Genomic DNA, 13,015 nt, shown 5'->3' with positions numbered 1-13,015 from the left:
CAGAGATGTTGTATGAAGTCATGTTTATTTTAGTACATATACAGCTAAGCAGATAAAGAAGTAAATATACATGGATTAGTATACATACACACATAACCTAATGTTGTTCACTGAGAGCCAGGATCACTCACATCCTTGAGCAATGAACACACTTAGCTCCAGATTTTGGTTTCTAAACATTATTCTCTAATTAAAGGAACCCAATGTTCTTGGGAAAATGGCTAATTCTAGGACTGGGGCAGTAAAAACATAACATAAGCCTGGAGCATCTCATGGTGCCAGAATTTAAAGAAGTGGTTAAGAAAAAAACGGAAAGGATAGGACATATCCAAAGGACACAGGATCCAACCTGAAAGAGTTTCTAATGGCCAAAGCTAGAAAATTTGAGAAGCAAAATCAACAATGACAGTATTAGATTATAACCCCCAAATTAAACAAATATCTATAAATCCGTATGATATAAACACATGATTAAGTAAATAAGCACATGGGGAGAAGGAACAAGTGTTACATATATTAAGTAATGTTAATAGATGAAGGAATGAGGGAAATTGAAAATTGCCATAAGAACCTCACGATAATGATTACTGCAGGCATTATCCACCAAGAAATGCTAAGAATAGTGGGTGAAACTTTAAAGAGAAGTGCGATAGCTATCTGACCTCAAAGTGTCTTCCTCACAATGTTTGTTTATTACTGTAGTGGTTTTAACATGTGTCTGCAAATTCTTTGATATATCTCTCTCTAGGACTTGGAGTTTAATTCATCTCCTCTTGAATGTGAGCTGGATTTCATGACATGCTTCTAATGAAAAGGAGAAATTAGTAACTTTTCCTTGAAGAAATCTCATAGATACTACCTTAATCCAGTGATCAAGGTTAAGTTCACCAATAATAAGACATATTGATACAATATCCCTGAAATGTTGCAAAGGGCATGTCACTTCTGTGGCGTTCCTTCCAAAAATCTATAACTGTATCTAATCCCGAGAAAACATCAGACAAATCCAAATTGATGGACATTCTACAGAATATTTGACCAGCTGTTTTGAAATATGTCAGGGTCACAAAACACCAGGAAAGACGGAGGAACTGTCATAGACCAGAGAAGATGACAAGTAAGTGCAATATGGTGTCCTGGATGGAATCCTGGAACAGAAGAGACAGCACTGGAAAGATCAGAGAAATCTCAACAAAAGTTTTACTTTAGTTATCAGAATTATACCATGCTAACGTCTGAGTTTTGATAATTGTAGCATGGTTATGGAAGATGTTGATACTGGAGAAAGCTGGGTGAAGGGTAATTGGAGACTTATGGTCTTTGCAACTTCTTTCAAAAAGTCTAAAATTAATTCAAAATAATTTTAATTAATTATTTTTTATTTTTTATTTTTTTACCTTTTATTTTAAATTTATTTTTGTTTTTATTTTTGAGATGAAGTCTCACTCTGTCACCGAGGCTGGAGCGCAGTGGTGTGATCACAGTTCATGGCAACCTCGAACTCCTGGGGCTCAAGCACTCTTCCCATCTCAGCCTCTCACATAGCTGGAACCACAGGCATGCACCACCATGCCCAGCTAATTTATTTATTTATTTATTATTTTTTGTAGAGACAGGGTCTCGCCATGTTGCCCAAGCTCACCTCAAACTCCTGGGCTCACGTGATCCTCCCGCCTTGACTTCCCAAAGTACTGGGATTATAGGCATGAGCCAGCATGCCCAGCCTGAAAAATAATTTAAAAGTTGGTGAAAGGGAACTAAATTCTTACCCATCATGGTATGAAGTCAGTAGTCATTGTATAAAATTAATAAATCAAGAAATAGTATTTTAAGCACAATATTTAGCAATACATGAGTAACTATTTGAAGAAACAGCTGAAAGAGATAAAAGTGATTGCATACGGGGAATAGGACTGGGGTGGAGAAACAGTGACCCTTGGGTTGCTGCTTCTCGTTGTAGGCTTTTCTGCATCAGTGCCTTGTAACAAAACTTTTTATTCTGAAATAATTTCAGACTTACAAAAAAGTTGCAAAAACGGTACAGAGATTTCTCCAAATGTTGACATCTTACATAACCATGCTACAATGATCTAAAACCAGGAAATTAACACCGATAGAGCATTGCTAACAATTTGCAGGTTGATGGTTAACTACCATTAATTAAACCATGGGTGTCGTCGTTGTGCCATTATGTTCTTGATCTGGTCCAGGATCCAGCCTGTGATCTCACATTGCGTGTAATTATTGTCTTTCCTTACCTTCTTCCAATCCGTGACAGTTCCTTCGTCTCTGTTTTTTACAATTTTGAGGAGTACTGGCTGCTTATTTTGTAGCATATTTCTGAATTTTTTTTTGTTTTGAATTTGGATTTGTCTGATGTTTTATGCTTTTCTAAACAAGTATTCCTTGCTCTTGATTTAAATAAACTAATTACATAACCCAATTGCATTTTACCTGGGTGATCTTTTCTGATGTTCAATGTACTTGGCCAGGAATTTATTTTCACTGTGTATGTTAAGCCTTTTCTAAGTTTCTCAATGTGGGCTTTGTTTCTTTTGGTTCCATCATTGGTGGAGTGAAGAACAATCTTAATTTCTAGCCCCCTCCTAAGGATTTAAGCTGACAGCAAAGAACAGGTCTAATTTCCTCTGGTCGTGGGAGGAGACCAACCACAGAGGCAGGGCCTGGCCTCGGCCCATGCAGAGGTGCCTGGGGGTTGTTGAAATGAGGGCAAGCTTCCTTAACCAAAGGTTCTGGCAACCCCCCCAAGGCACCCCTTCTCTTCCCTGTGACTGAGCACTTGAGTGCTGACCTTTTCAGGTCTTTGCCTGTCAAAAGCTTGCCTTTGGCCCAATCATAGCTTCTCACTCCCTTTAAACAAAGAGAGTAGAGACCATTGGCGTCTCCAAACGTGCTCTCTGCCTTTTGAAGCTTTGAGAGACCGCACTGGCATAAATCAAAGGAGAGAGAGAGAGAGCTCATTCATTTAGCTGATCAAAAAAAATCCCACTGTCATCATGTCACATACAGGAGTTTATTCTTTTAATAGCTTAATTCTTTGCCTGTTAAGAAAGGAATTGTTCCAGGGCACTCATTCCATACTGTATATTAGCCATTTCATTTTTCACAGATGGAAAAAAGTACCTTTCCACACATGATTAATTTTGCAGTTGAATACCAGAAGAGCCGACCATGTGCTGGCTTTGGGCCATCCATCAGCAATCTAACATCTGTAATCTAGCCACAACGAGTCACTGTTAACATCACGAACAAATCATGGCTGGTTCATGGTCTGAGCAGTTTATGGGCCTTGTGTGGACAGAGCTTGCATTCTCCCCAGGGATTCGAAAATAAGGATGATCTGAAGTAAGGAAAGCTGCGTATGAAAAGAGGGCTCACAGAAGTTTGTCTTTAAAACATTCCTATTCCATTCTTACCAAGGAGAGTTCAGAGCTCTGCCCTCTTCCTCCTTAAAGGAGAATATCAGGGAGAGAACAGTGGGGCTTACACTTTAGAAAAGAGGGGGAAAGCATGATTAGAACAGTTTGAATTAACTAGAATCAGAACAATGGCATAAACACTTTTTTTTTTTTTACTTAGTTTCTCCCATGGATCTGAATTGTGCAAAAGAATTATCACTCACTGCAAGTGCCAGTGTGAACACTCCATCAGATGCTCCAACAGCACAATGTGTCATGGAGCCAGGCGGACTGGGTTCGAGTCCCAGTTCCCCAGCATAACAGTTGTCTTTGGATGCGTCACTTAGCCTCTCTCACCTCCTGTTTTCTCTGGGAGCATAATATCCAACTCACACAGTTGTTGTGAGGTTTCACAGGGCAGTGCTACCATATGTGCGAGGCATCTGACACTTAGTAGGTGTTGCTGGAACTTATGTTTCTGTTGTTTCCTTCTCTTTCCTCAGAGAACAAGGTGTCTCTGCCAGGATTAACAGATCAAGACAACCTTTCTGGAAGTTTAGCTGAAGGGCAGATCCTTTAGAGGAACATGAATAGCTTTATAAATTGCCTTCAAAAGTAGCATCAAATCCTTCAGTCAGTTTTAAAGGAACTGTTTACCGCTGCATATGGCAGTCATTATTTGGAATAATAAACCCTCTGAGAATCTGAACATTCATGGGCCAACAGATGGGTCAACCTGCTTCGCAATTTAACAAAGTAATTTATTTCAATCACCGGGACAGGGCATGTGAAGATTACTAATTCAGTTCACAAGCAAAAGCAGCAAACACCACTTGGTTGCTGAATTGTGCAGCCATTATGGTAATGCACACCTGTTCAGTTGGTTTTGGGACAGTCTTCATTTCGATTAGTGTTTCGTTTTCTTCAAAGGTATGTATTAAATTGCTGTAGATTCTTCTGCCGAAATGCGTGTGCTAATTGGTGTCAGGATGAGATAAAGATCTCAGTGAAAATTTATCCTGTAGTGTAGATAAAATTAAGGTCATCAAAGTTGACTTTGAGAAGTAGAACAGGTGTATCAGAAGTATATTCTTATAATAATTGGGCAATGTGGTGTTCTTTCTTTTTGAAGCATTCTGCCCAGGGTTTATTGGGGAAGAAAAAAAGCCGGGATTATTTTTCTCTCGTCTTCAAATCTGCTTAAATCTCCCAAATCTTGACTTTATCTGTCTTAATCCATGCTCACTCTGGAGTCAAAGGAAGAGAGAAATAGAAACGATGGTCAGAGAGCTTCTCTGGGAAAGTTTCTATGAGCTCAAAAGTGGAATCCAAGATGCTAAAAAGAACTGGGTGGTATTCCCCTTGATAGTTCTCATCTCCTCTCCCCCAACCCCAACACTGAGTTGGACAGAACTTCTCTGATAATGTCAGGAAGCTTCACACAAACGATGGCGCCTGGTTTGCATTTGAGAGCTGCCATATGTTAATTACAATTACGAATCCCACAAGATTGTTTTGTTGCCCTTTTTGAAAGGAAGATACTTGTTTTCTTCTATAAAATTGTTCTCCACTTTGATGTCTGTACTTATTTTACTTCAATATAGACGAGTTTCCTTTCTTACTATCCCTCCCACGTTATTCAATTTTTGGTTACCTTCTTTCTGCCAGAGGTTAGATTAGCTACTGGAATTTCAACTAAGCAGAACACAATTCTATCCCTCATGCAGGGCAGGAAGACGGACAGGGAGGCAGCAGTTATAACTCAGTGAAAATATTTCTACAATTGGAGGTAAATGCAGATTATGAGAGGATCCCTTGTCAGTGTTCTTAGAAGGCACTTCTATAGTATTTTCACATTTCCATGTATATTAGAGCAGTATATTAATATATCAATAGGGCTGCAAAATTGCGATATTTTTTAAAGTTTGTATTTATCAAACTTCAACACCCACACGAATTCAAGGACTGTACACATTAACTCATCATCTGAGGCCATTTGTGCTGCTATTATACAACAAAATACTCAAGACTGGGTAATTTACAACGAACAGAAATTTAGTCCTCATAGTTTTGTGGGCTACAAGGTTCAAAATCAAAGTGCCAGCAGGTTTCGTGTCTGGTGAAACCCTGTCTCTGCTTCCAAGATGGCGCCTTGTTGCTGCGTCCTCCAGAGGGATGAACTCTGTGTCTTCACATGGCAGAAGAACAGAAGAGCAAAAAGACCCTAAGCTAGTTCCCTCCAGCTCTTTTATCAGGCACTAATCCATTCATGAGGGCATGATTTAATCATTTCCCAAAAAGCCCCATCTTTTAATATCACCCCCATGGGGACTAACCTATGAATTTCAGGAACCATTCAGATCACGGCACTCATTAAAGGCAATGTCAAAAGTCTCAGTTTGAGAAATTCACGAATATGAGGCCTGGGCCAAATGGCCCTCCTTCTCCCCCATCCCCACCCCTACCTAACAGCTCTGCATTGCAGCTCCCTCTTGGTTTCATTTGGACGTCTCATCTGCCTAACTCCCTAACTCCTGCCCTGCCCCTCCCAAGGCTCAAAATATCTTAAACCCAGTTTTCACCTTGCCCTGAATCACCAAATCAGTTCTTCCTCGTAAAGTCTCTCCTTCTATAAATGGCCACACTGTATTGTCATCCACTTTGCACTCCTGCTTCATCATCGTTCCTTAAAATTTGAAAAACTGTTGGCTCTCCCTCTGCCCTATGCCCTGAACTCTTCCTGTCCTGTCCCTCCTCACTGTCATTTTCCTTATTTAGGACCCTACCATTCACTTGGGTGGTTATCATGCCTTCCACGAGGTCTCTCCTCTTCCTGCCTCGCACCAACATATTCCACCCCTACCCACTTGGTAAATTGATCCTTTTGGTACCGAGATATCTTCTGGCTTCCCATTGCCCACAGAATTAAACAGACACTTACCAGCCTGAGAGCTAAAACTCTCTCTGGAATAGCCCAACTCTTATCCCTCCCTCCACATACTCTAGGCACAAGATAAACAAGAATACTGACTATTCCACAAACACATCTTTGTCTCTCCACCTCTGAGCATTTACATATGCCACTGCTCTGCCTGCAATGCCATCCGGGAGATTCTGCTTGCTGAAACTCTATCCTTCCTTTAAAGTCCACTTCAAATGTTTCAGGAAACCTTCCCTCCTCCCCAACCCCCTGTATAGTGCTCCCTCTTTAGAACACTAGTAGCTCTTTGATTCTTTTAATATCTTATGGCTCTTACTTTTTCTAATGTACCTATTCCACAAATACCTAGCAAGCATCTGTTAGGAGCTAGAGAATCTGGCAGGTGCTGGGGTTAAATGAGATAGCAAGGATCCCTTTCCTCACAGAATTCATAGTCTAATGAAAGAGGCTGACAAGGAAACAGACAATTCTCATAGGGTGACGAAGCAGGAGAGTGTTTGATGGTAGCAGAGAAAAGGGCTGCTCCATAAACTGGGGCACAAGGGCAGAAGAATTCACAAATATCCCCCTCAGTTATCTCTATTTTCATTTATACCTTCTAGGTGGACCTGTTCTTGAGGGAAACTGGCTCATATCACTGCATGTCCTTGAAGTCTAAGTATTGTGCCTACTCATCAGCACTTACAACTTTGGAAAGATGTTTTTGCACAAAGCACCTGAGTCTGAAATTTGTGAAGCTCCCTTTGAGAGGTGAAGCAGGCTAGGCTTCTGGGTCGGGTGAAGGCTTGGAGAACTTTTCTGTCTAGCTAAAGGATTGTAAATGCACCAATCAGTGCTCTGTATCTAGCTAAAGTTTTGTAAACACACCAATCAGTGCTCTGTGTCTAGCTAATTGGGTGGGGACCTGGAGAACTTTTCTGTCTAGCTAAAGGGTTGTAAATGCACCAATCAGCACTCTGTAAAAACGGACCAATCAGCCCTCTGTAAAATGGACCAATCAGCACTCCATAAAATGGACCAATCAGCAGGATGTGGGTGGGGCCAAATGAGGGAATGAAAATAGGCCACCCGGGACTGCAGCTGCAACAACTGTGGGTCGGCCGTGGGAGGTTTGTTTGCTGCTGTTCACTGTCTGGGTCACTATGTCCTTTATGAGCTGTAACACTCACTGCAAGGGTCTGTGGTTTTGTCAGCAAACCACAAACCCACTGGAAGGAAAAAATTCCGGTCGCATCTGAACATCTGAAGGAAACATCTCCAGACACGCCATCTTAAAGAATTGTTAACACTAATTACGAGGGTGTGCAGCTTCATTCTTGAAGTCAGCGAGACCAAGAACCCATCGGAAGGAACAGATTCCGGACACACCTTGTGGGGAATGAAAGTCCCAGGGGAAAAAAGTAAAATAGAGTAAAATGCCAAAAGGGTTTTTTCTTTTTTTTTTTTGAGTAGGAGTCTCGCTGTCGCCCAGGCTGGAGTGCAGTGGTGCGATCTCGGCTCACTGCAAGCCTCGCTTCCCCGGTTCACGCCATTCTCCTGCCCCAGACTGCCGAGTAGGTGGGACTACAGGCGACCACCACCACGCCTGGCTGATTTTTTGTGTTTTTAGGAGAGACAGGGTTTCACCGTGTTAGGGTGGTCTCGATCTCCTGACCTCGTGATCTGCCCGCTTCCGCCTCACAAAGTGCTGGGACTACAGGCGTGAGCCACCGCGCCTGGCCCCCAAAAGGATTTTTGACTCCAAAGCTTGAGCTCTTTCCGAGAGCTTTAATTAGTTAACTTGCTGTCTCCATAATTAGTTCCATTTTACAACTTTCACAAAAAAGACCACAGGCTTAGGAGCTGATACCACAAAACAGTGTCTGAAGTCAAGGGCTTTCCTGCACCTGTTAGTTACCTCAGAAACACCCCAGTACCCATAGCAGAGTGCTTGACAGAGAGTCCACAGTCAGGGTTGGATAAGCCAGTACTAAGCACTGTCCATGTTGGAATGAGGAGAAAGAGTTTAATCTTGTAAGGTGCTGGCTGGGATCTAAGGACTGGCAGCTGTTCGCCAAACCCTTTCTTTTCCCTCCTGGGACAACTAGTCTGCAGTTCCCACTTCCCTTCAGCTCAGTCACATGATCGAGTTCTAGCCAATGGAATGTCCCTGTCCTAACGGGCCACTTCTAGGCCGCACACTCTTTCTCCTTGTTGCAAAGCTCCCTGTAGAAGATGGCAGAGACAGAGGTGGCACGGTCAGTGTCTCTGCACCTCTATGCTTGCCTATGTGGCACACCACGTTGAACTGTTAAGTGAGCAAGAAAAAAAGTTCCCTCTGTGCTAAGCCGCTGGAACTTGGAGTTTATTTGTTGAACACCTGGCATAACACTAACTGATACAATCCACGTTATGTTGTGTTCAGAAAATGAGGACAAAAAGGCAAAACATCTCTAATTGGCTGTGAAGCCAGACTTGCCTTCAGGTGGGCTGGTTGCCTTGTCTCTCTGAGTGCCTTCAGTGGTCCTTTGGAAACTTACTTTTTTGGAGTAAAGTAGGGTAGGTTCAATAGTATATTTGAAGTTTTCATGTGTTAAATTAAAAAGAAATTTGTAATTTGTGGATGCAAATTCTTCATAGCTTTCACAACTGAAGAAAAATTTCCAGATGGTTCACAAAGCACTAAAATACTGTACATTGTTTTCTTTTTCGATGGGAAATTATTCACAGGGCAATAAAAGGTTGTTTTTTCAGTAAACAGATTATGTTTCAGTCTGCGGTGTGAACACTTAAATGGAACGATGCAATATGCCACTTTTTAAAAGAGGGTTTTAAACATGTCAGTACAAACTTTTCAATCCTCTGTCCCATAAATTCAACTTTTTAAAATGAAATCAACCTGAGCCCTGTGAAAGCTCATACTGCTATATCAAAACCAGTGAAATTTGCCTGTTTATTGCCACCTATGGAATGTGGCAAAGAAACATTCTTTTCACATGGGACAATTTCTTCAACTTTACACCAAGTGAAATTTAATTGCTTTTCACTTCCTGGAATCATTAGGCATTAGTTCTCCTGGAGGCGGAGCGAAAGGAGAAGCTGAAAAATAAGTCTGTGTTTAATACATTTCACCTTGGAATTTTATCCTTCTTCCCTCTACTACTGGTTATGCGGCAAGTTACAGGCTGGGAAGCCACTTCGGAAACATTTAGGAGTTCTCATCAACACAGGTACATTGACACTCAAAGCAATTCCTCATGTCTCAACCAATATTGTCAGTGAAACAATTGGAATGTCAGGTTCTTCCGAGTTAGCGTTTTGAGATGTTTTTGTCTTAACAAAAGAGTAGTAAGTGCAGTAGCAAGTAAGCAAACAGAAGCCTGAGCAAAGCCTTCTCCAGGGTATGGTTGTATCACAACACAGGAAAAGCAGAATTGTACAGAACAAGTATAGTTTAGTAATTTAATTCACATCACAACAGACTGTTTCACTCCTCAAAGGTATTCACTGGTCTTTTTATATTTAATATTCTTTTTATATTTAATTGTAAATCATTAAATATTAAAGTTTCTCATAAAGTATTTGAATGCAGTTTATGGTAATTACCTAACAAAGAGGATGAGAAGGGATAAAATTAAAGACCCTCAGAAATGCGGATGAACAATCTGCAAAGACACGGAAGACGAAGGGAGAGCGGGAGTCAGTGGGAAGGAACACAGTGCGTCACGTCACATCCATGTTGTAATGCGAGGTATCCTCATGCTACATTGTGAATGTCTTTCTTCAGTTTTTGGGATCCTTACCCCATGATAATGTGCAAAATGCTCGTGGTCATTACAAGACAGGACATTGCTATTAGTTGGTTGAGACCTGAAGACTCTCACCTAATATCACGCTTTGGGAGGCACCAAAGATGAATACTGGAAAATGTAGGATGGAAATTGAAAACTGTACAAAGGAGGAACATAGCATGACTTTTTCTTGGGGTAGATATGGAGGAAGAGAGATGCTTAAGTGAGAGCAGCACTTTCTTTATGGGCAAGAATTCCCAGGTGTACACATACTGGTTTTGCAGTTCAGTAGAACTGGATTCTGAGCATCCTATAAATCTTAGTTGTTTTTTTTTTTTTTTTCAAAACAGTGGCAACCATTCTTTCTTAATGGATAACTACATACTCTGTGTGTGTGTGTGTGCGTGTGTGCACGTGATGAAGAAAATAATTATCCCCCACTCAAGAGTTTTAAAATGTGGATAATTTTGGTGCTGAAAACCCGACTTGATTAACGTCTCTATATTTTATTATGTTTAATTATCTAGACCTTTAATTTATTTGAAGCCATATTTTCAAGATCGGACTAGAGGACATATTTTATTTAACTTTTGTTAGCTCAATCCAAAGATTATAAATATTTAGACCAGTGGTTTTGGGACCCCAACTGTTGTGTGGGAGTCATACAACTGTTGGGGAGCCCTGGCCCCCCTAAGTCTGCAACCAACCAAAATCCCTTGGCCTCTTCACTTTCTCTACTTTACAACCAATAGACTGTAAAGATTTTTCCCCTCTGAAACAGTTTGATCTGTACTAAATTTCATCTGAATGTAAAGTTTAGTCAGGAGGGGTTTTGCCTTGTTAAAAACTCTCTTGCATAGTGAAGGAATGTTTTTTGAGGACCTATATATAGTTCTATTCTGGGCTTTGGGGAGGTTACAGTAGTCGAACAGACCTAATCTTTGCATTTTTGACTAAGTGGGAGATGGACATTGAACAGCAGGGTACTTCAATAGCTTGTTAGCTATTTACTGTTGTGGTCAGTGTGACAAAGGATGCCTGTGGAGTCTGAGTGTGTATGAGGTAGAGCTGGGCAAAACATCCTCAAGAAAGTGAATCTTATGCTGAGACTTCAAGGTTAAGTAGCATTTGGCCAGAAAAAAACAGTCACAGGAAGCATCTTGGGCAGAGTCTTTGTTCAGGGTGGCTAGAGATGGGCAGTGTGGTGGAAGAGTAGGCTGAAGCAGGTGATTAAGTGGGTGGGGAGGGGCTGGTCCTGCAGAAGGTGGAGTGCAGTGGCAGGAAGTTGGTGCCCATTAGTAGGGCAAGAAGTTTGAAATGGGCTTTGCCTAAATAAATGTTGCTTGCAAAGATTTTAGCCTGTCCATCCTTGCTGGGGTGGGTTTGGGGTTGGAGGAGATGGTCCAGCGTTTTCACCTGGGCCTGACTTTTTCTTTTTTAATTTTAATTTTAATTTTTTTTAGAGACAGGGTTTTGCTCTGTCACCTAGGCTAGAGTGCAGTGACATGATCATAGCTCTGTGCAGCCTTGAACTCCTGGGCTTAAGCAATCCTCCCGCCTCAGCCTCTCAAGTAACTGGGATTACAGGTGAGAATGACCATGTCCAGCTAATGTTTTTTTCTTTGCAGAGATAGGGTCTCGCTATGTTGCCCAGGCTGGTCTCAAACTCCTGGCCTGAAGCAATCCTTATCTTCCTGTCTTGGCCTCCCAAAGTATTGAGATTGTAGGCATGAACCACATTTGTCCTCTGACCTATTCTTCATGGGGTTGCAAGCAGAGCCCTGTGGGCCATGGCAGGAATTTGTATAATATCCTAAGATCAATGAGAAGCTACTAGACAGTTTTAATGAGAAGTGTGAGGTATTTATCAAGTGCTGTCAAGTTCTAATATTGAGGACTTGGATGAGGTTTGGCAAAGAGCATCGAAATATCTGAGTGTGTTTTTAACAAGTCATGACAATTAACTTTTTAAAAACTGTGTAAAGGAGGAAGGGCCTGGTTAAACATGATGACATTTGATCTGCTTCATTCTTGTTCAACCTAACAGCATGTAACTGTGTTAAAGAGAATATAACTCAGTATTAGTATCTGTAATAGTAGTAGACGGTGGCTGTTTTGAACCAACTAATTTTTGCAGTTATCTCACTCCTAAAAATACATGTTCTTGGTCAAGTACAGAGGTTCATGCCTGAAATCTCAGCATTTTGGAGGCTGAGGCAGAAGGATCACTTGAAGCCAGAAGTTTGAGAACAACCTGGGCAACAAAGTGAGACCTTGTCTCTATAAAAAATTAAAAATTACCTGGATATGGTGGCATGCATCTGTAATCCTAGTGAGTTGGGAGGCTGAGGCAGGAGGATCCCTTGAGCCCAGGAGTTTGAGGCTACAGTGAGCTGTGATCATACCACTACACTCCAGCTTAGGTGACAGAGCAAGACCTTGTCTCTAAAAAAAAAGAAAAAACATGTTCTCAAAAGAAGCTCATGGTGGGAGGAGCAGAAACCAATGCTGACATATCAGTCTTTGATATGGAGGTACAGTTGGCAGACATGAATTTTCCTAGATTAAAAACAAATGTGTAATGTGTAATGAAAGTTGAAATATAAAGAATTTCTCCATTTATCTTCTTGACTAAAGAGGGAAAAAGATCGTACACATTGTAGATCATTTGAGTTTTAGGTTGATGATTTGAAACATTTTTATAATAATTCAGTGTCTCTTTTTGAATATCCAGATGTTAATAATGGTTCCCTGCTATGTGATTAGAAATGAATCTGCCAAGGAAAAATGAAGCCCTTTTCTCTTGGGGGAAGTTGAGTAACTTCTGTTATTTTCCCAGGCTTCCTGGGGAAGTCTATCAACATATGAATAAATGATGGGAACCG

The sequence above is a fragment of the Macaca thibetana genome, chromosome 3 (assembly GCF_024542745.1).
Source record: "Macaca thibetana thibetana isolate TM-01 chromosome 3, ASM2454274v1, whole genome shotgun sequence".
In the NCBI taxonomy this organism is placed as follows: domain Eukaryota; kingdom Metazoa; phylum Chordata; class Mammalia; order Primates; family Cercopithecidae; genus Macaca; species Macaca thibetana.
This window is presented reverse-complemented; position numbering follows the sequence as displayed.